We start from the raw sequence: 26,032 nt of genomic DNA, 5'->3' as shown, positions 1-26,032 counted from the left end.
GCATAATTAATCATTTGTCATTTCAATATAGTAAGAATCATTAGCCTTCTCCTAATTACAAAGCATTATTAAACAACAAACAATCACATTCTTTTCCACTTACAAAGTATAGCATAGTTAATTAATCATTTGTCATTCCAATATAGTAATAATCATTAGCCTTCTCCTAATTACAAAGCATTATTAAACAATCACATTCTTTTCCAGTTACAAAGTATGGCATAGTTAATTAATCATTTGTCATTCCAATAGTAATCTCATTCTTTTCCAGTTACAAAGCATAATTAATCATTTGTCATTTCAATATAGTAAGAATCATTAGCCTTCTCCAAATTACAAAGCATTATTAAACAATCGCATTCTTATCCAATTACAAAGCATAGCATAATTAATTAATAATTTTCCAAGTGACATATTATTCATTGCTGATCTGCATTACTCAGAACTCTCTTAAACTGGTATCATTATTTGGGTCTGTTAATAAATTTTTTGTTAGCAATGCATTGCATCGGGTAATTATAGGGGAAAGCAAGAGAGAAGAATTTGCTTCTGGGTTGTTGGTATAAATGAAAATGTGTAACGTCATCCTTTATAAGTCAGCTGTGGCAAGATTATGAAACAAGTAGAGCATATGTAACCACATTCATAGATTTAATGAACAAATGCTTATAGCACATTAATCTCATAAATAATTTATCCTGCAAAATATATAAAAATGGATTATTAAGCTGAAAAGAGAAATGCATTTTATGCTGAAAAGTAGTGAACTTCGAATTAACAGGTAGTGAAATGTGTATAAAAAATGTGTTCCATAGCTGTCCTTTCCAAAACCTTCAGTCATTATACTGTGCAATATAACACCTGCTGTCAAAACGAACTGCAACAAATACTTAAATAACTACATAGCCTAAATATAACTTCAACATTATCCTCATCTGCAAAGAAAACTTCATTATCCATGTCATCAAAAACTCCATTATCATCATCACCCGTAAAGAATAACTTCATTATTCACAGTAGCATATTCTTCATCATTATTCATCAGCATTCATTATCATCTGCAAAAAATCACTTCATTACTCATTACACAACTATTCCTTATCTCTAGCATATTTCATCACTAAAACTAAGATGTGTAGTTCTGTCTGACAGCCTGCATCAATCACCTTGTATTCTGAAAGAAAAAATTAGTTAAGACTGCTATTCTTCGATGAGTATAGTATATTCTTGTTAATGCTTGTTAATCCTTATCCATTTACTCTTCCTGATAAAGTTACTGCATCTTCTTTCGTTTATTCCGTAGGTGAAATTCCCATTTCTGTTGAATTTATTTCTTACACGCATCATTTCTTTCTGAAGTTGATGAACAGAGATTAATGCCTTGCATTTAAGTCATATACCCATTAAATAATGACTGGTTAATGGTGACACAATTAAGCATAGAGCATAACATGATAGAAAACGTAATATGTCAAAAGCATAGACAGTGTTCAAAGGCAAAATGTACAGAGAATAATACAATGCAGCATCAAAAAATGTAAAACAGTCACGATCTTGAGATGTCATAGGGCAAAAAGAATGTCAAAATCAACTGGTGTGTTATACCTTAACTATTTCACAGTGCATATAAACAAAACATGAAAACTATCGTACATACATAAGAAAGAAAAAATGTGACGTTCATTGTGTTCAGTCTGTATGTGGTGTAGTTAATAGAGGCGAGAATTAAAGACTTTAATGGAGAAAAATGTAACGAAATTAACATGTCATTAGATAACATTGCATAATCATTCATAAAATACGTAAGTGTCTCTGGAAAAAAATGTGCACAGTCAGATGTGTAACGACAAGAAAAGCGACCTACTAACCTTACCTTGCCGGGCACTTGCCAAGAAAAAATACGATAAACATCAGTAATAAGTCATGTGAATATAATTGCATAAGTGGTCATAAAGATTAGTAAATGGCATCATAGCATGTTACATCATAAAGTGGTTTCATTCAATAAACGGTTTAATATTTGACCAATGGTGGTTGCCTTTCGATTTTCTGGTTCTCAAAGTTTCGACGTGTACAACACTGGGGTGAGGGATGCTGCGAATCCGATATGGACCTGCGTATTGAAGTTCAAATTTACTGCACTTACCTTTTAATTTGCTGGATAAATAGTGTGTACGTACTAATATCTTCTGTCCAATGTGAAAGTCTCGGCGTGTACAAACCTGTTTTTGCTGTCTTCTCCGGCGCTCTGCGGCACGTTTGATGTTGTTCAGCGCAATGTCAATTATTTCGTGGTGTCTTAGTCGACGACAGGTAGGGAAGTTTACTAATTCTTTAATTTTGTTTGGTGGTTCAACGTTTTTCAGTATAACAGACGGAGATAGCATAGTGGATTCATTTGGAATGGAATTAATTACATCTTGGAATGAGAATATGTGTGTGTCCCAATCAATATGTCTTTTGTGGCAGTATATTCTACACAGTTTACCAATTTCTTTCATTAATCGTTCACAGGTGTTCGAAGAAGCATGGTACTTGGATATATAAATCGGAGAAATTTTTCTAGCTCGTAACATACGTGTCCATGTAGCAGAACGAAATTGTGATCCATTGTCAGAAATTACTTTCAACACATGCCCTACATGAAATAGAAAATGTTTTACAAATGCTTTCGAAACAGTTTTAGCAGTAGCTTTGCGTAACGGAGTGAAAGTAACAAATTTTGAAGTGAGTTCAACAGCGACAAAGATGTAGCAAAAACCTCTGTTAGTTCTCGGAATCGGACCAAAAATGTCTACAGCGGCCATATGTCTTAATTTAACAGGTATAATGGGATATAATGGAGGAATATGTGAAGTGGTGCCTGACTTAGCTTTCTGGCAAATTTTACATGACGCTAAAACTCGTCGTATACGTTTTTCCATGTTGGTAAAATAACAGTTCTGTCTCAGTATAAGAAAACACTTTCTGGGTCCGTAATGTGCGTAACTTAAATGAGTGTACCAGATTAATTTGTTAACCAGTTCGTCAGGAATGCATAATAACCAGTTGTTGCTGTCAGGATGAGAGCGGCGAACCAGAATGTCATTGCGTACAGTGTAATGGTTTCTAATCGTAACATTATTCCTATCTTGCCAAAGGTGTTTTATTTCTTTCCACACGTTGTCTTTATTTTGTTCTAGTACTATGTCCTGTAATGACGACGACATAAAATTTTCAAATGCAACTTGTTGAATGTACATGACACTGAAATTTGCTTTGCAGAAGTTGGTTGCTACGTCTTGCTGATTGTTGCTCAGAGAACGCGATAGTGCGTCTGCTATAACATTTTGTGTGCCAGGAATGTGAACAATCGAAAAATTAAATTCCTGTAAATAAAGTTTCCATCTGCTCAACCTGTCGTGAGTGAATTTAGCCGAAAGTAAAAATTGTATAGCTCTGTGATCTGTGTAAACGGTGGTATGTCTGCCATAAAGAAAGTGCCTAAATCTCGTGAAGGCCCATACAACACACAATGTTTCCAGTTCTGTAACGGAATAATTTCGTTCAGAAGGTGACAGAATGCGGCTTGCAAATGCGATGTTTTTAATTACTGTTGAGCCATCTTCTTCAATTTCTTGGAAAATGTGTACGCCTAAAGTGGTATTGGAACTGTCGGTGGCAATGGAAAAATTTCTAGCAAGATCTGGGTGCGATAAAAGTGGAGCATTCAACAAAGCATGTTTCAGATTCACAAATTCAGAATGTGCTTGCTTATCCCATGGCCAAATAGTGTTTTTACCTGTTAATTGGCATAATCTGGGTGTGTCTAAAGCAGAGTGATGAATAAATTTACAAAAAAAGTTAATTAAGCCCAAAAAACTGCGTAGTTGTTTTTTTGTCGTAGGAATAGTAATGTCACGTAGAGCTTGAAGTCTTTCCGGATCAGGCGCAATGCCTTCTGCTGAAATTACGTGTCCAAGAAATTTTATAGAAGTTTTGCCAAAGTGCGATTTACTAAGATTAACTGTGAGTCCTTGTGCATGGAAAGTTTGTAACAGACTTTCTAAAATCACATTGTGTTCAGGCCAGTTAGCTTCTGCAATAAGAATATCGTCTACGTACGTCGTAATTCTGTCTTTAAGTTCTATCGGAAGTATAGTGTTCAACCCGCGAATAAAGGCTGCAGAAGAAATAGTTAAGCCGAACGGTAATTTACAAAATTGATAACAGTCGCCAAAACAAAGAAATGCTGTGTATTTTCTGCAATTCGGATGAAGTTGAATTTGCCAAAATCCCGATTTCAAATCTAGTGTAGAATAAATAGCAGTACCATGAAATTTCTGTAAAAGTTCCTCTAGTGTCTGTGGTCGATCTGTTTCATTAATAATAATGTCATTAATGTGACTTGAATCAAGTACAAGGCGAAGTGAGCCATCTTTTTTCTTAACAATATGTAGTGGGTTTATGTACGGACTAACTGCCGGTTCTATAATTCCTTGATCAAGCATATCCTGCAATTCTTTTTTAACCTGTTCTCTGTGGATATATGGAATGGGATAATGCTTTGCTTTAAATGTGTCGTGCTGTTTCACTTGAAATTCATACATAAAGCCGAACATAGTACTAGGAATGTTGTCGAAAACTGGAGCTTGCTGTAAAAGAATTTTGTGTAATTGCGTTCGTTCGTCGTCTGTATTTGCACTGCTTTAACTTTATAGGAAATCATCTCCATTACGTCGTAGTCAGTTTCGTCTGGAGTATTACAGTTGTGTACGTACGTATCTGTGAACAATGTGGGATTACAGTATATGCCACGTGATACGGAAATGACCTCTGTGCTGAAATTGTAAAGCAAATTGTATATTTTCATCCTTCAACATTAAATAAGAATTCTGACAATCAACTACTGCGTCGTGTTGTACCAGAAAATCCGTACCTAAAGTAACGTCTGTTGTCAGTAAAGGTACAATCCAAAAATTAGAGTGAAAAGTGTGACCTGCAATACAAAATGATAAATGCGTCTGTAATTTAACGTCTACTCCTTTACTCGATACTGCTCCTTTTACTTTCATTTTGCCTAATGGTAATGTAGGATACGTATTCTCTTTGTTGCACTCGTTGAAAGTCTCCTCATTTATTACTGATATAGGTGATCCGGAATCAATTACTGCTGAAAATTTCCATGAACCAATTTTAATTTCGATGACAGGATGTGAAATAGTTTTCTGAACAAATGGTCTTTCCTGCAAGAGAGTGTCTCTGATATCGTCAAAAGTCATTACATTTTCGTGAACAACATTTTGCGTGTCTAAAGTAGTGCTTGTATTATTGGAAGATGCGTCCTGTACAGTATCTAGTCAGATTCTATCTGACGTGTTATTATTATTAGGAGGATGTTGTGGCATTTCGACTATTTGAACTGTCCTATTACTCCTTCCACACGTGTTACGCTCTGGATGATACCTACTGTCTGGTTCATTCACCAGAATATGTTGTTGCTAATCGTTTTGCTGCTGGTAGGACCGACTGTTATTAAACGTATGTTGGTAATTATGCTCATTGTTTTTACGTCTGTCGTGAAAGTCATTCCTATACGGTGCATTGCGATAGGAATTGAAATACTGTCTTCTTTGTACGTAGTTGTTTCCTTGCTGCCGTGCGTTACTATTTGTTGGATCTGGGACTATAAGTGCACGCGGCGAAACATCAGAGCTTGGTTGACCTTGTGCATTACATTGTTGGTTAGGTATGCTAACCGGCTGGTTTCTTGCTGTTGTTGTGACAAACCTCTATTGTTACTAAAATATGGTTCCTGCTGCTGATAATTTTGGCGGTATTGATAATTGGTATTTTGTCTGTTGTTAAAGTTTTGGTGGTTGTCATTCCTAAAGTGTCTGTTATCTTTCCTATTGAAATTACGTGTCTGATCATAATTGCTGTACTTTTGTTGGCCTTGGTTATTATAAGAAAAATTTTTGTTTACAAAAGAATAATCAGATTGTTGTACTTCCAAGAGCTGTAAAAGATCTCTGAATGCTGAAATGTTTTCTTTTTGCTGCCCCATTAGAAGTGACACTCGTAATGACCGTGGTAATTTGGAAATGCATAATTGTATAAGTGCAGATTCACTGTACGGTTCATTTAGGTACTGGTTTTGTTGCACCATGTGCTCAAAAAATTGCGTCACACTGGGGAAATTGGTGTTCTCATAATTTGGTAAGCTAATTAGTTGATCTTTAATTCCGCGCTGTGTCGTCTTCGACCAGTACGCTGATAGAAAAGCATTCTGAAACTCTTCTACCGAATAGCATTGTCTCACGATCGGTCTCATACGAGTTGCCGGTTCGCCTTCCAAAAAACTGCAAATAAATTCAAGTTTATGCCTGTGTCGTCTTCGACCAGTACGCTGATAGAAAAGCATTCTGAAACTCTTCTACCGAATAGCATTGTCTCACGATCGGTCTCATACGAGTTGCCGGTTCGCCTTCCAAAAAACTGCAAATAAATTCAAGTTTATGCGTAACGGGCCAAGTCGGTGGAAGAGCAAAGCTAAATTGTTGAATCCAATCCAGTGGGTGAATCTGCGTTCTATCGTTTTTAAGTACTTTAAACTTTCTCACTGACAGAAAATGTTTGTAATCGAAATTATCATCTCTGTGTGATGGAACAGGTTCAGGATCGTAAGAGAATCTATTGAACTGTGGTTGTTCAGAATCTAAGTCCCGTACTCTCTGTAGATTACTCAAATTATACGCGTTGCGCGAGTCTGACAAATGTTCGCAAAGTGGCGTCTGCTGTGATGTGTTATTAACTGAAATACTTTTCATTTCTGTTATTTCTTGTTGTAAACTTGACAACTTCCTACGTAACGTGTTGTTAGCTGAATCAATCTCATTAATTGTCTGCTGTAGATTTTGAAATTCAGGTGTTCGATTAAATGGAACCGGTGAAGTATCGTCTGACTTATTGTCATTAGTATTTTCGATAACATCAATACGACTGGCCAATTCAACATATTTTTCAGTCAGTATTCTTACCTGCTCATCAGACTTAGTGTCAGAGGCATTAATCTGTTTTTGCAATTTACGTGTAGTTTCGTTCAGTTTTTTAACGTCAGTTTTGACGACATCTGAATCGTGTGTTAGTCCTAATTGTTCGAGTCTGTCAGTCACTGTTTGAAAATCGGTTGTGTATGTGTCTGTTTTCGATTTAAGATCCGAAATTTCGTCACGTAATTCTGTGTTGGACTGTTTGATGCTATTAATTTCGTCGGGCACTGTCGCAATATTATTGTCTACATACGTTTTTGCCTTCGCAAACATTTTACGTTGTCTTCTTGTCTCTGAGCAGTGATTGTTTCCATTACTTGTCGTTTTACGTTGTTTTGATCCTGAATAAATTTACGGAAACGCGTATCACTGTTTTGTGTATGGTGAGTAAAGCGTTCGTCAATCTGAGTGTTCTGTTGGTCGAATTTCGCGTCGATCTTTTCATCCATTGTGCGCGAATGTTCTGCTGTCATTGCTTTAAACTCGTCGCGTAATTGTGTAGCTTTTTCAGAGCATTGTTTAGCGACTGTACTAATTTCCGCTCTAAGTGTTTCAGTTGTAGCTGTTTGCATTTCCCTTAATTCCTGAGCAACAGACCTAATTTATTCGCTACTTTTTCTTGAACAAGCCTCAATTTCCACGCGCAACTGTTCCTTAGTGTCATGGCACTGCGCGGCACCGGCTCTAATTTGTTCACTAAGCTGTCTGGAATTGTCGTCTAATTTTTCATTTAAGTGTTGTTTGAGTTTTTCGTTATTATTGTCAAGTTTTTCATTTAAGTGTTTGGCCTGTTCACTCTGTTGTTTGGAATTGTTATCAAATCTTTCATTAAACTGCTTAGTCATTTGTAGCAACAATGCCATAATTGGAATCGACTCAAAGTCAGCATTTCTATTCTCTGTGCTGTTTAATGGTGGATCTGGAATTGTTTCGCTTTCTGTAACCATTTGGTTATTTTGAGATTTACAAAAAGGTTTGTCAGTCGAATGTACACTGTCGGTCATTATTTCTGAATTAAATGGATCCGTCGTACTTTCAGAACACTGTCCATTTTCATTAGACAAATTTGCCTGTTCGTCACGTGAATTTAGTAAACCGGTTGTGTTAAGCTGGGCAGCGCTCATTACAATAGTGCGCCCCGCGTCATCAATTGTCGTCAAATCAACACAAGACACAATCGAGTTCGTTTGTTCATCATTAAGGTCTACATCATTATTAATGGTTGGAACGCACTGATTGTCAGTGAACGCAGGATTGTCATCATTACACTGCGTGTCACAATTACTATCGGTCACGTTGTTTAAGTCGGTAATTTCGTTCATAATACCTCGCGATACACTATTCACAGTCTTTCGCGCCATTTTTACAATAGTCAAAATTATTCACAAAACAAATAAGCACAATGCAAAAACAACACACAAATACAACAGAGCAACGAATTGCCGTTGACCTGTAGAAAGAAAGTCACAAGATTAGTAAAAGCATTGCGCCAAATTCTAATTATATCTAAGCAAATAAGAGCAGATATCTGACTGTTTTCCAAATGACTCTCAACGAAATTCGATCCTGGCCGGATGTCGCCAAGTGTAACCTCCCCACCCAAATTTAAAAAAATTTTATTTTAAATGCTAATGCACATTGAGCTAAGTGTAAGCTCCCAGAGAAATTTTGAAACACAATAGTTGAATGTTAACAAGAATACAACCTAACGTAACCTCCCAGCAAATAAATTCAATGACAATGATAATTAAACAAAAATTAGCAATCTGACCCAACTATAAGTTCCTCACAAAAAATGAAAGTCAATTCAGTGATAATAAAATCTCAGTGACAATGAAAACACAAACAGATCGAAATGTCGATCTTAGGCCCTGTTCATTAATTAAACTTAAATTCTTACCTTAGTAAAGCTGCATCTGCTCTTATTTATTTTTGCCATAGCTTGGAGGAAACTGATTGGAAAAATTTTGAATTTAAGGGAAACTTTTCTTTAAGGAATATCAAGGGAATATTTATTTTCATTGAAGGATTCTTTGTTAAAAATTACTTCGAAAACCAAAATTATTATTGGGGCGATTGTTGCACAAATTAGTTACAGTTAATTTACATTATTAGCTGAGCGCATTGCTGATTCATTACCTTGTTTAAAAAATAATATACCTCGTCCTGAATCTTGACCAGAGTGCCATGTCGACGCCCGGCGACTCCTCACACACAACTGTACTCGACTATTACTGCGGACCGACTACTCTGGCCTACTGCTACCGACCGACTACATCACACAACTGCACTGGGCTGCTACTACCGACAGACTGCCCACTGACTGCTGCTCGCAACTGTACTGCACGACTACTACTGACAGAGTACCGCTCGCAACTCTCGCGCGGTCAAGCGCAGACTAGCCACGATAAATGGCTCTCTGGTCAGAGACTCTGCAATGCCTCGCCATCGCCGCCACACAACATACGTGTTTCACTGATTATATACTGTTGAATGCAAGCCAGTCTGGAAAACTGGTTCTCCTTTGCGATTAAATTTTTTTGTAGTACGGCAGATAGGTTTCCTAATGTTTGCAGTACATTGTTAATTCCTCCTTCCCCTGTGTCTATCCCTTCGTGTGCGTAACAAACCCTCCGCTACAAAAAACGACTCGTTCTAGAAGTCTATCGATGATAGCGTTTCGATGATATTGAAACTTTCTTTATCTTTCTTAATCGTAAGTTTTGTTTTCTGTGCGAATTCACCGCAGCTCCATCGTTTATAGCATTTTTCTTTAATTTGAGGTGTTGTGACTCATTAAGTCGCAAACCAAAGCTGAATTCTTTTAATTCACTTTCTGTGTTATCCTGTCTGCAAATAAACCACCTGTCAATTTCCTTGTAATAATGAGCTGCAGCTGTCTCGTTTACAGATTGACCCTAGTAATGACGCACATAATCAGTGGTTCTAGAACAAAACTGACGCAAAGACGGCTGTATCAATTCGAAATCTTATCAAAGGAAGTCAGTACATGAGATTGGCTCGTAGCAAGTGTAACCAGAGACATTAATTAATGCGTAATCTCAGAACTATTTGTTTGTTCCCATCTACTCTCCTCTAGCAGCAGACGCCCAATATCTCTGGGTTCCAATAACTCCCGGCAGCGTTATACCTTTAATGTCCAATGTTTTTTCTTGTTTTCATTGTCACAGCATGTTAAATCCATAGATATGGAAACAGTCTGTATGCATCTGACCGTTTCTGCCTGGCGGCGAATCAGTCAGTTAAATCATATAAAATACACTCTCTGAGAGAAAAAGATAGCATGTAGTAGGAACCTGTTAGAAAATGGCAGCATTAGTAAGTTTTGTGATTTATGCAGTTGTTCAACAGTTTTGCTCTAAATTTCAAAGAAATTTCTTTTGTTTCCTTTACCATTGTACACTTTCAGCGGAACACGAATCTAATATAGTAACCCCTTTCCTCCACCCGAAAATTCCCTCTTCTCCAAGCACAGATCTAGGTGTATGGTCTTCGATCCAGATAGTTATATTATTACTGAACTATCACTCGTCTAACTGATGCCCTAGAATCTGGTGGCAGTTGGATTTTTTTTTTTCCTTAGTACGGCTCCCGTTGTTCGTGATTTCAGGCCCTTTGGCCGGTTCACGCACGTAAAGTTTTATAATTGAGAATCAGAATAATTGAGTAAATACCCCATACCAAGCAGTAGGCTCATCAATGGGAGGATCGCGTGCACCACCTCCATTTCTCCGCCCGCGAAAGAATACCTGCTGCCGCTGCCGCTATCTGCGGTACGAAGTTTGCCGCCGACGGTGATTCTCCTGCGCCCTTCCCTCTGCGGAGAAGAATACATCACAACTTCATTCTACTTTGTACACATTGCCCACTTTCAGACCAGTTACAACAACAATCAACGTGTACTAAATTCGAGGAATTGCATTTGGCGACTGTAATGGCTTTAATTTCTTACCCATTGTCATTTTACTATTAGGTACTTATTCAGACAATATGAGTTTTAAAAAAAATGTATTACATAAGAACTTAGTATCGTTTGAAACCATTGACAACAGTCATCAGATATTACTCGAACATATTTTAGCGTCGCTGCTGAAATACTGGTACGCAGCATCCGTGTTCTGAACAGGACCCTGTTCCAATGTGTTGAGTATTTAAGTTATTAATTAACACTTACTTGACTTTTTCATGTAGTACGTTTTGGACCTTGCAGATTGATCGTACGAATCAGGGGGTTCAGTTTATGATTAAGGAAGCGATACTCAATATTTAAGATGTCGAAGAGGATAGAGACAGTTAATGAAACAGTAGTTCTACGACGCAATCTTTAATTTTTTTGTTACGTATTACTGCAAAAAATTGTTTCTAAATAATCTGATCCTTTGTAGAACAATTTCAAGAGTGGAAGAAAGGAGGAAAGGAAGGAAGGAAGATTGAGTTTAACGTCCCGTCGACATCGAGGTCATCAGAGACGGAGCACAAGGTCGGATTGTGTCAAGGACTGGGAAGGAAATCGGCTGTGCCCTTTCAAAGAAATCATCCCGGCATTTGCCTGGAACCATTCAGGGAAATCACAGTAAACCTAAATCTGGATATCCAGATGCGGGTTTGAACCGTCGCCCTTTCGAATAAGAGTTCAGTGTGGTAACCACTGCCCCACCGCGCTCGGTTCCTAGAGTGGCGCCTTTACTTTACTAGAAAAAGGATGTTGTACGCTTAGAGAGAATATGGTTGTATCTTGGAGTACTGACGAACAATGTTTTGATTTTGAATAGTAGGATGACACTACTCACTCACTGGACGGTCAGACATCCTCTTGCCATTGTTCCATTTGATCTAGCCTTTGAAACAGCTTTTCCTGGCTAATACGGACTGAAGGCGGTTCAGGTTTTGAGTTGTGTAATCAGGCTGCTGTGCCATCTGGAAAGAAGTAAAGACAGATTAATGTTCCGACTAAAAAACACGATAATGTAATGAGACAGAGCACGAAAGGAGATCAGAGAGTCCCAGGGTTTGCGAATTTCACAATCTCAAGGTCCACTACGACCACTGACTGTCTTGAAGAAATCACTCTTAGTCATCAAAACGTATTAATACACAGTACTGGGCACCCACGAAGATTTAAAATTCAGTGACGGAACACTCTTTGTCGATATCCACTGTAGTAAGTTGCCTTCCGTTGCTGCTGATTCACGGCGAGAGTTGTGTAGGATTGAAAATACGAACGAATGTGTCACTGATGAGTAACGCTTTGCTTCCTGTCACTGCACCACTGTAGTGAATGGATCTGTGATACCACTACCAAATAAATTAGAACAAGTATATGGAAACATTGACATATTGCAACACGCACCAACAGTAACATATAGTTCAAGTTAAACTTTAATGTAGAGCTGTGCAGGCTGAGACAAGTCCAGAACGCAGTACAGTCATTTCACAAAAGTAAACACTGCCTAGAGCGAAGTCGCTTAAGAACGTCACTGAGCTATAGTGCCTGTAGCGTCCAGTATCCTTTCGCCCTGTTTATGATTCACTGCTGATTTCAGAATGGTAACTGCTCTCTTGAAATGGGTGCAAGCTCTCGAACTCCACACGAAGCACTCGCTGACTGGCTACAAACTGGCGATAACTCGCTGGAGCACAAGTTAAATAACCACGTCGATTGACACACGTATTCTGCACGACTTGCTGTTGTGGTCCCTATGCTATAACACGAATCTCTCTCGTTTGCTTCCCAGTTGTGGTGATGTCTTATGTTTTTACTCTCTGTGGTACAGCACCAAAGAACACTCTCATCTTGCTTCTCCTTGACGTACATTAAGTCCGCATGCCATCGTCACGGGACTATCCTGTAGAGTTAGGGGAGTATGACAAAACATCTCCCCCTCCTCCATTCCCCCCCCCCCCTCCTCAAGGAGAGGAGGAGCCTCTTCATCCTTGGCTGCTACTGTGGTTGGTGGACAAAATCCACTTCCACCCTTGCCTGTGCGCCGTCCCTGCTGTGCTCTACGTCCACTGCTTCTGGTGGTGGCAAGGCATCGGCACAGTTGGGTTCCTGCAGTCCTATGGCTACCTTCTCCCCTGTCAGGTTAGTAGTGTTGCCACTGAACTGAAATAAGTGCATAATTCCTGAAAGAATGAAATTTATCTACTCACTGTTGTTGCTGATCTACATATTTGCATAGTTTATGTGCGTCTGCCAACAGTGCGATACATTGTAAGCGCAAAGAATGTTGACACACGGCGCGGTGGTTGATGGGAGCGACTGCAAAGGCATACCCCGTTTACAGCCGCTCCCATCAGCCACCACGCCGAGTGTCGACTTCGTTTGCGCGTTAATTCGTTGCTTTGACCAGGTGACAGACCATTGTCCTTGGATACCATTCCTTCTTGCCATAGCGTACCCAGAATAGGAGAATCAGCCATGAACAACTTCCATAAGGGACAGGGAGTCGTTATCTTCCGAATATGCGGCATCTCGTCAGGAGATGCATCCTTGGGGGGAAAGCTTCTGTAAGGTGACAGGAACATTAGAAAGGCGTCATCTAGAGCCTAATCAGTGGTGAGTGTTTTCGATTCTTCTCGTTTGGACTCTGAATGTGCGGTGATGCCTGCACATATTTGTTTTTATACCTAGTGGTCAAAATTCAACTACCTTTGATTACGGATGGCGTTTATCAGTGAAACAATCGGTTCTCGGTCACACCTGACTGTTAAAACAGCTTAAAATTACAGGTTTATGAAATAATCGTTTTTAGGTTTTTCTGCTCATATTTCCAACAAAACAAACGTAGACGTAGACGTAGAACATCCTAAAACTCCCTCTGACTTCTGCACTATAAGTTTCAAAATACGCAGTATGAAAATATCAAAGTCCATCCACCGTTCGTTGCTTTTCTTGAAAAGTAATAAGAGGTTAAATACCACAAAAAATTCGCCAGTAATCTGCTACTAATTCTAAATAGTTAAATCTCCTTTTAAAAAAATCACATAGCAATCGAGGATCGTAGCTCTACTTGGCATTACGAATAGTCAGTGCTAAAGGTTGAAAACCGAGGTAAGGTAACTCCATTTTTGGTGTTAAATTGCCATTTTGCAAGTGCTACAAGTATATATAGGCATACTATGCAGAAACGGGCAGCAGGTCAGCTACTTTCTACATTTATTATAAACTATGAATGAACTATTAAGTTTTTAATTTATTGCTGTTGCCATAACTTTCTTTCTCTCTTATTATTTCATAGAAATGACAGACAAATAAAAACTTTTGTGTAAAATTTATAGCGTTCCTTTTCTTTAACTATGTTTAGGAAAAGCCCCTTATTTTAGTCAATCAAATGTATATTTAATTGTTTATGGGAATTTGAATACAATAGATTTTTTGGTGACAAAAACAAAAATGCTCTTTCAAAAAATTCATATGAACTGTTTCAATAGTAGACTAAAATACTTACCAGGAGCAATTACTTTGCAATAGTTAAAATTTCAATCATGAATTAATGCAGTGCGATTATTTATTGTCCAGTCTGTTCATAAATACTTATTGTGCGGTATGCTAGTCTGTAACTTCGCGCGTTTGATTAGAAAAAAATATCATTCAAAGGCTTTACCAATATTTCAGAACTCACACTATCACCCACATAACTCGTTTTTAAACGTGAGTTTTATCTAAGGCAAAAAATATTAGCACCACTTCTATGTCGAATTGATACATCGCTTTTATATACCTTTAACAGTAAAAAAGAAAAGAATACCTATTGTAACCGAGACCAAACAATTACCGGAAAATACCGGTAACTCACAACTAAAATACCGGTTTCGGTATGTCCAATTGGATTGAGTAATAAGAGTCGTTAGCGTACATTAAAATCTGAACAAATGTGGAGAACCAATAAAGGAAACGTAGTAATATTTATGTTAATTTTTCAGGAACCAATATCGAGTTGGAATATTACATTTCGTAGATTCAGCCCAGCATCCACTAAGACTATATTATCAGCTTGAGAAAGAATGCTGTAAACTCAGTCTCTAACCTGAGCGTCGCCTCTGCAGGACGTTGTTTCAGTGATCCACCCTCTGCTTCATGATAATTTTTTCAACAGTTCTAGGGCTTCAATCATTTGTAATAACACAGCTACAATGATTTGCGAAGCACTCAGCACAAGAATTATCTTGCTCTCTTTTGGTGTTGTGTAGTGTAATCACGCACAGTACTTTGGTGACTTTTACAGTCCTGTTCATCCCTACGGCTAAAAGATTGGTCGTCTCAATGAGAGTAGTTTTAAAAACGCCGGTTCTTCCATGACCAGATCGCGCTCTGTTTGTTGTGTTTGTTCAGACGTTTGACCAGTCCAATCCAACGTGGGATTTTTTAAGCGAATAAAATCATTACACAGACCTGCATCTGCTGCATGAAAGATAATAATGTTGCCGAGGGCTCCATCGTCATAAAAAGATTACAGGCCTGTTCATCACTCTTCAATTTACAATCACGAGTGAGACCTTATTGCATGCTTACTCGTTTCTTTAAAGATTCTCAAAGTTTCTTATATGTCCTGTTGAGTTTAAATGTTTTGTTATTGTTATTATTATTATTATCATTATTATTATTGTGGGTATAAGAGAAGGGTATAATACGTTTTGCACACGGATAAACAAAGCATAATTATTTGTAATTTTTTTTTATTTTATATCTTTCCAATAAAAGATTCAGTAAAATAAAAATTGCTTGCCGCCACCTCTGGATCTTACTTTAAAAAAATTATTTTATTTGTCCCTCACTTCCTATAATCTAATACACGTAGGTCCTTGTCCAGAAATAATTATTGCCCCGTCCTATAGGTATGTGCACCTGCCTTACCTACTGCACTCTGTACTGTGAAGTGTTGCTCCAGTGTAGCTATCTAGCTGGACAAACGTTCCTTTGCTAAGTGACACGGGTGGAACGCCAGTGGCATCCATGGCGTCCACCTAATGCCCTTTTGCCATTGTTCCCGTTCATAAATGTTTTGTAACAGATTTTTCTGGCTAACATTAACAGATTGCAAGAGGTTCAACATCTGAACTGCACAATCATATTACTGCTCCATGTGGAAAGAACTAAAAACCGATTACTGTTCCTACCCAAAATCGAGACAATGTTCTAAGGTAGGGGACGAAAGAAGGTTTCACCAACAAAAGCGTACAGAAAGTTCCAGAGTTTGTGAATTTCACGATCCCATGGGCCTCTGCGACCACTGACTATTGCGAAGTCCACGCTACTTGTGAGCAAAATGTACAATAGTACGCCATACTGTGCACTCAGGAAGATACGAAATTCTTCAACGATGCAAACTCTGTCGACTTCGAATGAAGTACCTCGTCTTTAGCTGCTGCCGGTGACTGGCCATGTCTGTTGCTAGTAACTGGCTGACGTCGACGGTTGTGTTAGCTTGGAAATGCGATTGACTGGGCCATTGATGTGCTGCGGTATGTCTCCTGTCGCTGCGCCACTTCAGAGATTGGGTTCTGAAACACCCCTACCAAATTAATTGGTGGCATTTACATGAACACTCATTTCATGTAAGACACACCAGCCATAACATCTGGTTCAAGCGAAAAACTGATCTATCTTGGCTGAGACTAAGTCCAGTGCATAATACAGTCAATTCCAAAAGGTAAACACAGTCCAGAGCTAAATCTCTTACCGACATCACTGAACGAGAATGTCTGCGGCAACTGCTATTCTCTCGGACCGTTTACGGTAGAACGCCGGCTCTAGACTAGAACCTGTTCTCTTCAGACTGCTGCTAGCCCTCTAACTCCAGGCGAAGGCCTCACGGACTAGATAAGAATTTCCACCAACTCACTGGAACACTATTTAACAAATCACGTGGATTGATGCAGGAAATCGGCACGATCGGCTGTGGCCATTGCATAAAACGGGCGTCTTGCTCGTTTACTTCCTAGACAGAGTGATGTAATCTTTCCTCCTGACTGGGGCACGTGCCGAGGAGTATAAGTAGTTCAGCCGCAGTGGCGATTTCCATTAAAGGCCACCGAAATAGACACTGCATTTGCTTTGGGCACAACAGTATCCATCACACAACTTACTTGACTTCGTAGGGCTTCCGGGGAAATAAACTGCGATATTCTTGGGTATGCGGCCGGATCTTTAAGATGACCCTATCTTTCAGTGTTTCAGCTGGCCATCATCTTCAGGTGAGCGGTCGCTTTCATACTCTTCGTTGTGATGCTAATCTGAAGATAGCGCTCGTTTTTTAGACCAGCAGACAGCAACTGTCGCTTGTCCCACTAGCGGTTAAGTGCTGTCTCCACTGCAGAGGACACGAGCAACGCTGCCAGTGATGACCGCAAACAAACAAAAAAAATGTGTCGCTGCCGTAACTAATAGTCAAAGTTGTCAGGGAGTAAAGTCAGGTGCCAGCACGCCAGTCGGGAACGATAGAGAAGAGATGGCTGTGGCAAGACGTCAGCCAATCGCACGCTGACCGACCCCGCTCCAGGACAACAACGCAACAGCAGCGGCCCCTACGTGAAGAAGACATAAGCGCAGTGAGCGACTGGTGACGGGCCAGTTCTATAGCAGCTTCAACTTTAGTCACTTTGCTTGTACTCTCTATGTAGCACAGACTTGGGATTATCTATATTGAAGAAGATTAGTTATTTTGTATGTCGCCCTTTGCTTGCGACACATCTGCGTAGTTACAAAAGTATTGTAATTTTGCTTTCGCAATGAAACTCATTAATACAATTTGTGTGAACAGTTGTCTAGCGAACCGAGCATGCACGCTTCCTAGACACCACAAAAGTATCATTCCAGTTGGGTGGAAGAACATCGTGTTTTAATGTACACTGGCGCAGGGATCCGTGAGTTCCTAAGGTAGTACTTGTACTTATCAGTAAGACTGTTAGCCAACGTAATTTCAATGGATTTATTCAGGACACCATTCCAGTAACGAGAAGAGGTTAAGCAACGCAGATTTTTCAGATTATTGTACCGTTACTTGGCATCGATACTCGGCACCTCTGTCCTACCTGTATGAATGGTTTGACCAATGCCTCCTTTATCAGATTGCTATGGAATCTTATGAAGCGAGAGCTTCCTCAGCCCCATATCATCTTAAACAAAACAACAACTGGCACTAACCTTAACTGGCGGATGAAGCTCAGTTACCTAATTTAGATGGCAAGCTCCCAGAACATGGTAGGAAAGCAACTTATGTTCAAATTGCTGCGTGTACAGTGACGATTCGAACCTTCTGGCATGAAGGATTAGCTTCTCAGAGAATACGTTTTTCTTCATTACAGACCAAGTGTTCAGTTTCTGCGTAACCTCTCCATACCAGACATGGTACATGCTCTTTGAACTAGCTTTCTAAGGAAACCAATACTTTGGCGAGAGACACCCATTCGCATGCAAATAATAGACAGTATGTGGAAGTTTGCGATAAATTAACACGAACAGCTGCTAGCATGAGGTTCTTAGAAGTAGATACCTTAGGGGTTGGGAAGCAACTCAAATCGCTTGATACGGGCAAGTCATCAGGTCCAGATTTTATACCGATTAGGTTCCTTTAAGATTACGCTGAAACAATAGCTCCCTACTTATCAATCATATACAACCGCTCGCTCACCGATAGATCTGTACCTACAGATTGGAAAATTGCGCAGGTCGCACCAGTGTTTAAGAAGGGTAGTAGGAGTAATCCATCGAACTTCAGACCTACATCATTGACGTCGGTTTGCAGTAGGGTTTTGGAGCATATACTGTATTCAAACACTATGAATCACCTCGAAGGGAACGATCTATTGATACATAATCAGCATGGTTTCAGATAACATCGTTCTTGTGCAACGCAGCTAGCTCTTTATTCGCACGAAGTAATGGCCACTATCGACAGGGGCTCTCAAGTTGATTCCGTATTTCTAGATTTCCGGAAAGCTTTTGACACCGTTCCTCACAAGCGACTTTTAATCAAGCTGCGGGCCTACGGGGTATCGTCTCAGTTGTGCGACTGGATTCGTGATTTCCTGTCAGGAAGGTCGCAGTTCGTAGTTATAGACGGCAAATCATTGAGTAAAACTGAAGTGATATCAGGTGTTCCCCAGGGAAGTGTCCTGGGACCTCTGCTGTTCCTGATCTATATAAATGACCTGGGTGAGAATCTGAGCAGTTCTCTTAGGTTGTTCGCAGATGATGCTGTAATTTACCTGGGTGTTAAAATTACGAACAACTTCAGTTGGAAAGACCACATAGATAATATTGTGGGGAAGGCGAGCCAAAGGTTGCGTTTCATTGGCAGGACACTTAGAAGATGCAACAAGTCCACTAAAGAGACAGCTTACACTACACTCGTTCGTCCTCTGTTAGAATATTGCTGCGCGGTGTGGGATCCTTACCAGGTGGGATTGACGGAGGACATTGAAAGGGTGCAGGAAAGGGCACCTCGTTTTGTATTATCACGTAATAGGGGAGAGAGTGTGGCAGATATGATACGCGAGTTGGGATGGAAGTCATTAATGCAAAGACGTTTTTCGTCGCGGCGAGATCTATTTACGAAATTTCAGTCACCAACTTTCTCTTCCGAATGCGAAAATATTTTGTTGAGCCCAACCTACATAGGTTGGAATTATCATCAAAATAAAATAAGAGAAATCAGAGCTCGAACAGAAAGGTTTAGGTGTTCGTTTTTCCTGCGCGCTGTTCGGGAGTAAAATGGTAGAGAGATAGTTTTATTGTGGTTCGATGAATCCTCTGCCAAGCACTTAAATGTGAATTGCAGAGTAGTCATGTGGATGTAGATGTAGATGTAGATATACGCCACAGCATCGTAGTTTCGTTTCTAGACAAGAACATCTACAATTGAGAGCTTTCCACATCCATTGTAAGCTTAATGCTGGGGTTAAGCGAATTAAAATTGTCTAAGAAACGGAGAAGGGTGTCTTTTCCATGTAGCCAAACTATAATTATGTCACACATCTATTCTGCAGAAAAATATTTATTTTAAGGCTGCTGTACTGGGTGCTGTCTGTTGAAACCCCTCGCTACATAAATTAACAACTACGTGTGATAAAGGACTATCCATAACTATTTCGTCAGTTTTTCATAACAATTGTACTAAATAAAAAGTAAGTTGAAGCAAGAGCATGATAATACAGTTCCTAAATTTTTCTCATCATTTTAGTGATTAATCTTAAGGATTCTTCGAGTGAAACCGCCGAATAAATTCCACTTATACACAAATGTGATAATTACATTTGCCGAGATAGGGACAAAGAAAATCCCCTACATACTTCACCAATTTTTAGGTAGGCGCGCCCAAATCTAACAATTGGACATAAAGGCACCCCCTAACTTGTTATTTAATCTCGGCTGAACAGCAGCACCAGGCAGCAATTTCTTAACGTTTTCTCTAGAAATCGAGGTCATTTAAAAGAGTAGCACCAACGTCATTCATTGAAATTAATAGAATTACGGTACGTAAATTCTAATAACTAAGAGCTCATATGGTGCTCATGGAATTTCTAACAGCATTTTGAAAAGTTGATCTGCATTAATAAGTAATGTTCTTTGTGATTTATATAATGAATCACTGGCACAGGAACATTTGCTTCACAGATTAAAATATGCAAGTATTAAGCCTCTTCATAAGAAAGACGGCATGAAAATCTTAAAATAATTATCGACCAATTTTCTTACTGGCATCTTTTTCCAAAGGATTCAAAAAAGTAATGTACTCAAGAGAAGCTTAACATTCAAATACAAACAGTTAACTCAGCATATCACAGTTGGTATTTCAGAGAAGTTGTTCAGCTGAGAATGTCACCTATACATTCAGTGATCAGATATCAGAACCCTTAAATAGCAAAATATTGCCAATCCATATTTTTTATGATCTTTCCAAGGAGTTTGATTATGTACATCAAGTTACATTCTAGGAAAGAAATCAAGTATTATGGAATCGATGGCTTTACAAACAAGTGGTTAAACCATACTTAAGTAATAGACTGCCAAAAATTGTACTGAATAATTCAAACAATGCTGGAGGGATAGAGAATTTAAGTCCTAGGGAGAAATCGCGTCCCACTGGGTTCAATTTTGCGTCCACCACTAACCCTCATGTAAGTGAATTACCTTCCACTTAACATTCAACAAAGAGAATTAGTACATACTGCTAATGATACTAGTGTTATAACAAATACCATTACATAGGGAGCCACAGAGAAGATTTTTTATGATTTTTTTGAAGATTTATTAAATGGTTCTCCATGTGTTAATCTTGACAAAACACAGTATATTCAGGTCTGCAGAACAAAAAGTAACACCAACAACTGAGTTGATGAACAGGAGCCAGTAAATAGTGTGGACTGCTGCAAATTTGTGAGTGTACATGCTGATGAAAACTTAAATGGGAAGACGCATGTTAGTGAACTATTCAGACACTTTAGTTCCTACACTTTTGCCCTTCGTAAAATTGCTAGCCTTAAAAACAAGCTCATAACCTTCCTGACATAGTCTGCATATTTCTACTCACTAATGACTTATGGAATAATTTTCCCAGGGTAACTCACCACTTAGAAAGTACTGTTTGGGCAAATGCGAGCAATAAGAATGATATGTGGTGGTCACCCACGTCGTCATATAGGTACCTCTTCAACGAGTTAAGCTATTTACTTTCACCCTGACAATACACATATTCACCAATGAAATTCGTCGCAAATAATCAGTTACAATTTGACAAGATTAGCGATGTTCATTATTACAAAACAAGAGGACAAAACTCCCTTTATTACCCATTTTTAAAGCTGTTATTAGTTCCTCAAGGAGTTCGGTATGGACCAACAACAATTTTTGGTCTTTTGCCATATGACATAAAACGTCTGACAGCTAGCAAAATTTTAAATCTATCCCAAAAGCATTTCTTCTGGACAACTTCCATTGCATGAACAAATCACTTTTTAAAAAACGGTAACTTGAAAACAAGACTCTTTGATGAGTGTAGTTGCATGAATAGGACTAAAAAATGTATTCATATCCTCTAAATCGACTTGTTCCCCATAATTTCGATAAAAGAATCATTCAGATATGTTTTGGAACCTGAAACTAAATAACTGAGGAGTGGAAGGACTTTCCGTCGTGAGAGTAAGAATTCCAATTTCTACCATTCCTTGCACGAGAAAAGAGCGGCATGGCATTCCATTAGGGCCCTGGTAAAATTGCTAAATCATTATTTTGTCTAACAGAACGAATAGGCGCCTTTAAACATATGAGGTATTATATATCGGCGGCCGAAAAGCCTGAACGTGAAATACAGTTTTGCCTGACTTCTTCCGCTCGATACTACGGGAAATTGGGCACTACTTGTTCTACAGACAGACGAATTCCTTAATGAGAATTATTTGATTTGTTGTGCGTAATAGCTACTCTGAGATAAAGAGATTACTACTAGAGACGAGGAAATTGTGACGGCCCGTGTCAAACGAGTCCACGGTAAAATGAAACTTTTCTAACAAGAAGGCGGACGCCTCGTGCTGTGGTGCTTTCACGCGGTATGGTCTTCCTTTGTCACCGCACATGATCCTCTTTAACCCCGCGTTCAACACACTCACCTCTGTTACCATGTCAAGATATGACACATCCGTTTCCTGGAAATCCATTGCCGTGTCTCGTTCAAACACGAACACAAGCTGTTATTTCACCATTTACGGCGGTGAATCATACTGGCAGTAGCTTTCACGTTTCCTCATTTGACAGCTCATCCCAGGCTGGGTAATATCAACCTTTCCTATCACACTTCTTACGTGTACGACATGTGTGTGCACTTAGTCATCTGGAGGATTCAGAGAAGCCGTGGCGTATATCAGTCCCGTCCCAACATTGTCGGTGGTATAACGTTTTGTGAATCTGTTTACAAGTCGGGTGAGAGCATAACTACATATGACGTGTTTAGAAGCACTGTACTAATATTATTTCCATAGGAATAAAGACATGCTTTTTGTGGACAATGAAAGACAATTTCGAGCTTCGCTTCATTTTTCTGCAGGAAAAGGAAGAACTGTTCACATTTTTCTTTACAGTGGGCAATCAGTAAATTTCCATGGCCACATTTAATAACGTCTTTTATCTTCATTTATTATAAGGAAAATATCAGAATATAGACCCACACATGGGAACCATACTGACAAATAATTATCAAAATTGTAGTATATTTTCACACTTCTATTATTTTCCAAATTAGCAGAAGTTGTGTCTGGGCAAAAAATGACACTGACGAAGTCAGGGATGTTGACATTGAATACATGACGTCACCTATTATCTTGAACGTCCACTCCTGGAATAAATACTAGTACATACAATGACCTATTGCCTTGAATGCATGACGTCTTCACACCTCGACCCTCTGTCCCTCTCACCTTTCACGGCAAATCAACAGCCACTGAAACATACCAGCGAGTCAGTATGTAGCGCTAAAATCACCTTGTTCTATTGGTGCTACGATGTATACGAACTATGCGAACTGTATAAACGAAGCAGCCAGTCAGTACGAAGCCGAAGAGCTATCATCCTGTTCTCTTGGCGTCAGGTTAAAAAGTAACCAGACTGTCTGAATTTTGTAAACGAAACACCTTATTAGCAACGTCTGCACGTGATTGACGAAAGCTGCCTGAGGTGGGTGGGCACTATGTCCCCTATTTCGCCATGGTAAAAGAAAAGGCTGCTCTTCTTTGAAGTTTTCCAATGTCCATCATTAACCCAATTTCGTAAAGGTGCCATGCCATACTAAGGAGCAGTAAAATGGTTCAGATGGCTCTGAGCACTATGGGACTTAACTTCGGAGGTCATCAGTCCCTTAGAACTTAGAACTACTTAAACCTAACTAACCTAAGGACATCACACACATCCATGCCCGAGGCAGAATTCGAACTTTCGACTGGAGCGGTCTCGCGGTTCCAGACTGAAGCGCCTAGAACCGCTCGACTACATCGGTCGACTGAGAAGCAGTAATCCAGAAAAGAACTGATAAACGTTATGTGTGCATTCTCATTAGTAGATGTGTTACATCTGATAACTACTCTGTCAATAAAACATTGTCTGTAGTTTGCTTTCCTCAAAACTTCTCCCAAGTCATGATGCATTTGGAGTTGTTAGTAAGCGTAATCCCTAGGTATTGAGCTGAATCGGCAACCTTCAGATATCTGTGATTTATAGTGTAGCCGAAATTTAACGGATTAATTTTACTACTCATGTGAAGGACCTAACGCTTATTATTCCGATGTGGATTTCCACTTTCCGCATCACACAGATATTTTTCCTAAACTATTTTGCATTTGTTTTTGATCTTCTGAAGACTTTACTAAGCGGAAACGGCAGCATCATCGGTAAACAACTAAGAGGACTGCTCAGATTGTCTCCTGAACAGTTTACGCTGATTATCAACAGTAAAGGGCCTATAATACTCCCTTGGTGAACATCAGATACCACTTCTCTTGCCTACTAACTTTGACGTCAGGGAACTATAAATCCAGTGGTACAACTGTGATGATACTCGATATGTACGCAGTTTGATTAGAAACTTACGCTTAGATGATTCTGTTGTAGGCTGAGGCAAACGGTTTTTCAGAAATATACCTTCCCACGCAGTATCTACGTCTTTTACAGAAGCGTTTCTTACCAGTAGAGTTGTTGTGGTGAGAGTAGCAGTTTCGTCCGAAATGTTGCTTCCAAACATTCATTTGTACCAACGTTTCTTATTACGTAATTACCGATGTCTGTGTCTAGCAATTACTTCATTTTTTTCTTGGTAGGACCACAAACAATTTTGTAAATGTTGCGGGTTGTATAGACTGCAAACATTCTTCTCTTCAGCACATAGTATGCTTCAATTCTTCGTTTTTATTTTCTACCCTGAACACTGTACGTTCTCTCCTCCATGTTAGATATGGACTTCAGCGGACGTCACACAAGCTACGGCACTTAAGTTACACGTTGTTCCTTCGGTATGGGCGGCAGTATCACACTAATCACACGTATCCTGAATTTTATATCTCAAAGCAGTGTCCATATTTATAGCACGTGAAATACCGCATGGAGCTGGCATGTGTGGTCTGATTTTTAGTCTTAGAGACCAAGCTAAAAACAATATCGCAAAAATGGCAATTCGTATGTCAAATAACTGCTTCAGTTGTTGCATTATTCCATTCACATGACGCCTTACTTTCCACTCTTCAATGATTTCTTCATCAGAACACTCCTCCTTAATGACTGTATTGTTCATACACATTCTGTTAGTGAATATTACTACTCCTTCACTGTAGTTAAAAGTACGACGCAGTTCTATTACAGTGGGATGTCAACTCAGCTGTTTCTAGTAGCTATGTTCGACAAGGCAGCCACTTAATAAGGGTCCCAACCAAACTGATGAGATCTTTTTAAATGTAGAAGGGCGAAACCTTTTCGAACGTATCTCATTCTCTTCTTGTAATAGAAACACATTTTGACACGCGGACGTCAGCACCGTCGTTCACATAAAACGCGAAACAAAAGCTGCACCACATGACTCAAAGAGTTCACAACAAATGTAATTGACATAATACAGAAATTATTTAATACGGTCGCCAGCTCAGTTGAGCATTGTCTGTCCAATATCTGATCAATTATGCGGACATCTATAAATACGTTACCGTTTGGATGTATGCGTGGCAACAGAAGTTGACACACGTTTCTGACAACATAAAACGTTGCGAAATATCATTGAATGAAGAAAGCAATTTTCTTATCTCGTAAAGACTCAGATATGTTGATCGGGAAAATAAGGGTACTTAACTTGTTATTAAAGAGTAAATCACTGACTGGAGGTAGATCTTCTGATATGACAATAATTTACGTAACTTGAAATTAACGTTTACTTGCGTGAGCTAAACTACTGGTCATGGAAATCTACGTACTTCAAATACGTTTCAGTTACTGTGAAAATGCGCTG

Source organism: Schistocerca piceifrons, chromosome 2, assembly GCF_021461385.2.
Source record: "Schistocerca piceifrons isolate TAMUIC-IGC-003096 chromosome 2, iqSchPice1.1, whole genome shotgun sequence".
Taxonomy (NCBI): Eukaryota; Metazoa; Arthropoda; class Insecta; order Orthoptera; family Acrididae; genus Schistocerca; species Schistocerca piceifrons.
This window is presented reverse-complemented; position numbering follows the sequence as displayed.